Source organism: Suncus etruscus, chromosome 18, assembly GCF_024139225.1.
Source record: "Suncus etruscus isolate mSunEtr1 chromosome 18, mSunEtr1.pri.cur, whole genome shotgun sequence".
In the NCBI taxonomy this organism is placed as follows: Eukaryota; Metazoa; Chordata; class Mammalia; order Eulipotyphla; family Soricidae; genus Suncus; species Suncus etruscus.
Window position 1 is genome coordinate 48350946 of NC_064865.1, and position 4448 is coordinate 48355393.

The following is a 4448-nucleotide window of genomic DNA, read 5'->3' on the forward strand; positions in this document are numbered from 1 at the left end:
GTGAATGGGGTTGTTTTCTTAATGTCCATTTCTTCTTTATTACTGTTGGTGTATAGAAAGGCCATTGATTTTTGTGTGTTAATTTTGTAGCCTGCCACCTTGCTATATGAGTCTATTGTTTCTAGAAGCTTTTTGATAGAGTCTTTAGGGTTTTCTAAGTAGAGTATCATGTCATCTGCAAACAGTGAGAGCTTGACTTCTTCCTTTCCTATCTGGATTCCCTTGATATCCTTTTCTTGCCTAATCGCTATAGCAAGTACTTCCAGTGCTATGTTGAATAGGAGTGGTGAGAGAGGACAGCCTTGTCTTGTGCCAGAATTTAGAGGGAAGGCTTTCAGTTTTTCTCCATTGAGGATAATATTTGCCACTGGCTTGTGGTAGATGGCCTTCACTATATTGAGAAAGGTTCCCTCCATTCCCATCTTGCTGAGAGTTTTGATCAAGAATGGGTGTTGGACCTTATCAAATGCTTTCTCTGCATCTATTGATATGATCATGTGGTTTTTATTTTTCTTGTTATTGATGTTGTGTATTATGTTGATAGATTTACGGATGTTAAACCAGCCTTGCATTCCTGGGATGAAACCTACTTGATCGTAGTGGATGATCTTCTTAATGAGGCATTGAATCCTATTTGCCAGGATTTTGTTGAGGATCTTTGCATCTGCATTCATCAGTGATATTGGTCTGTAATTTTCTTTTTTGGTAGCGTCTCTGTCTGGTTTAGGTATCAAGGTGATGTTGGCTTCATAAAAGCTATTTGGAAGTGTTTCTGTTTGTTCAATTTCATGAAAGAGTCTTGCCAAGATTGGCAGTAGTTCCTCTTGGAAAGTTTGATAGAATTCATTAGTGAATCCATCTGGACCTGGGCTTTTGTTTTTCGGCAGACATTTGATTACTGTTTTAATTTCATCAATGGTGATGGGGGTGTTTAGATATGCTACATCCTCTTCCTTCAACCGTGGAAGATTATAAGAGTCCAAGAATTTATCCATTTCTTCCAGGTTCTCATTTTTAGTGGCGTAGAGTTTTTCAAAGTAGTTTCTGATTACCCTTTGAATCTCTGTCATATCAGTAGTGATCTCTCCTTTTTCATTCCTGATACGAGTTATCAAGTTTCTCTCTCTCTCTTTCTTTGTTAGGTTTGCCAGTGGTCTATCAATCTTGTTTATTTTTTCAAAGAACCAACTTCTGCTTTCGTTGATCTTTCGGATTGTTTTTTGAGTTTCCACTTCGTTGATTTCTGCTCTCAGCTTTGTTATTTCCTTCTGTCTTCCTGTTCTTGGGTCCTTTTGTTGAGCATTTTCTAGTTCTATTAGCTGTGTCATTAAGCTACTCAGGTAAGCTCCTTCTTCCTTCCTGATGTGTGCTTGCAAAGCTATAAATTTTCCTCTCAGTACTGCTTTTGCTGTGTCCCATAAGTTCTGAGAGTTTGTGTCTTTATTGTCATTTGTTTCCAGGAACCTTTTTATTTCCTCCTTGATTTCATCTCGGACCCACTGGTTATTGAGCATGAGGCTGTTTAACTTCCAGGTGTTAAAGTGTTTCTTCTGAGTCCCTTTGGAGTTCACAAATAATTTCAGAGCCTTGTGGTCAGCGAAGGTAGTCTGCAAAATTTCTATCCTCTTGATCTTATGGAGGTATGTTTTATGTGCCAGCATGTAGTCTATCCTGGAGAATGTCCCATGTACATTGGAGAAGAATGTGTATCCAGGTTTCTGGGGATGGAGTGTCCTATATATATCCACTAGGCCTCTTTCTTCCATTTCTCTCCTCAGGTCTAGTATATTCTTGTTGGGTTTCAGTCTGGTTGACCTGTCCAGTGTTGACAAAGCCGTGTTTAGGTCCCCCACAATTATTGTGTTGTTGTTGATATTATTTTTCAGATTTGTCAGCAGTTGTATTAAATATTTTGCTGGCCCCTCATTCGGTGCATATATGTTTAGGAGAGTGAATTCTTCCTGCTCTACGTACCCCTTGATTAATATAAAATGTCCGTCTTTGTCCCTTACAACCTTCCTGAGTATAAAGTTTGCATTATCTGATATTAGTATGGCCACTCCAGCTTTTTTATGGGTGTTGTTTGCTTGGATAACTTTTCTCCAGCCTTTTATTTTGAGTCTATGTTTGTTCTGACTATTCAGGTGCGTTTCTTGTAGGCAGCAGAAGGTTGGATTGAGTTTTTTGATCCATTTAGCCACTCTGTGTCTCTTAACTGGTGCATTTAGTCCATTGACGTTGAGAGAAAGAATTGTCCTGGGATTTAACGCCATCTTTATTTCAAAATTTGGTGTGTCTTTTGGGTAGTCTTGTCTTAGATTAGGTCTTTCAGTTTTTCTCTTAAGACTGGTTTTGTGTCTGTGAAGTTTCTGAGCTGTTTTTTGTCTGTAAAACCATGTATTCTTCCATCAAACCGGAAAGTGAGTTTTGCTGGGTATAGTATTCTGGGTGAAGCATTCATTTCATTCAGTCTTGTCACAATATCCCACCACTGCTTTCTGGCATTGAGCGTTTCTGGTGACAGGTCTGCTGTAAATCTCAGGGAAGCTTGCTTGAACATGATTTCCCCTTTTGATCTTGCTGTTTTCAGAATTCTGTCTCTATCTGTGGGATTTGTCATTGTGACTAGGATGTGTCTTGGGGTGGTTTTTCTGGGGTCTCTTTTGGTTGGTACTCTTCGGGCATGCAGGATTTGATCACATATATTCTTTAGCTCTGGGAGTTTCTCTTTAATGATGTTCTTGACCATTGATTCTTCCTGGAAATTTTCTTCCTGGGTCTCTGGGACTCCAATGATTCTTAAGTTGTTTCTGTTGATCTTATCATAGACTTCTATTTTCGTCTGTTCCCATTCTTTGACTAATTTTTCCATTGTCTGCTCATTTGCTTTAAGTTTTTTGTCCAATCTCTCCTGCTGTATGGAATTGTTATGTATCTCATCTTCCACAGCACCAAGTCTATTCTCAGCTTCTGATACCCTGTCCCAGAGCTTATCCATTTTGTCATTCACTTCGTTTACTGAGTTTTTCAGGCCTGTTAGTTGACATGTTATTTCAGTTTGGAGTTTTGTCATTTCTGCCTTCATATTTTCTTGGTTCTTATTAGTGTTCTGTTCAACTCGATCCATGGTTTCTTGGAGTCTGTTGAGCACCTTCCATATTGCTAGTCTAAAGTCCTTATCTGAGAGGTTGATTAGTTGTTCAGTCATTATCTGGTCCTCAGAATTGTCATCTTCATTCTCTATGTCTGATGCTGGCCTGCGCTGTTTCCCCATTGTCACATTTGTATTGTGGGTTTTTCTACGTGTTGTAGTGGTATTCATTGTCTATATGATGTAGGCAGCACACTCCTCTGGCTCCTCCCTTTCTGGATGGGCTGACTTGCCTCTAAGGGAGGGGAGTCCTCCGTGGATGAAGCCTCACACTGGGTCAAATCTTAGGCCCGAGCATGTAACAGAGAAGACAGTCCAGAGAGAAATGTTTGCTTCTGTGATATAGCGCCGTTCTTAGTGTGATTTTTCCTTCTTGTTGCAATGGAGTTCTTTCCTTAGAAAGAGTGCACGGCCGCGTAGCGAAGCGGAGCGGCCGTGCTCCTCTGAGCCTCTTTTTGCCCCACTCGCAAGAGTTTCACGCAAGAGGACAGTAGACAGACATAGACAGGTCACACTCACAGTCTTTCACAGCTGAGCCCCACTGGGCCGGTGTACTTTCGCGGATTTTCCCCGCCTGGTGTCACACACAGGGAGCCAGCTTTTGCAAAGGATAGCCGGCTTTTATGCTCTGAAGCCCCTCCCTGAAAATGGCGTCTGGGCGAGCGAGGTTTCTGGAGGCTCTTTTTGCCCCACTCGCAAGAGTTTCACGCAAGAGGACAGTAGACAGACATAGACAGGTCACACTCACAGTCTTTCACAGCTGAGCCCCACTGGGCCGGTGTACTTTCGCGGATTTTCCCCGCCTGGTGTCACACACAGGGAGCCAGCTTTTGCAAAGGATAGCCGGCTTTTATGCTCTGAAGTCCCTCCCTGAAAATGGCGTCTGGGCGAGCGAGGTTTCTGGAGGCTCTTTTTGCCCCACTCGCAAGAGTTTCACGCAAGAGGACAGTAGACAGACATAGACAGGTCACACTCACAGTCTTTCACAGCTGAGCCCCACTGGGCCGGTGTACTTTCGCGGATTTTCCCCGCCTGGTGTCACACACAGGGAGCCAGCTTTTGCAAAGGATAGCCGGTTTTTATGCTCTGAAGTCCCTCCCTGAAAATGGCGTCTGGGCGAGCGAGGTTTCTGGAGGCTCTTTTTGCCCCACTCGCAAGAGTTTCACGCAAGAGGACAGTAGACAGACATAGACAGGTCACACTCACAGTCTTTCACAGCTGAGCCCCACTGGGCCGGTGTACTTTCGCGGATTTTCCCCGCCTGGTGTCACACACAGGGAGCCAGCTTTTGCAAAGG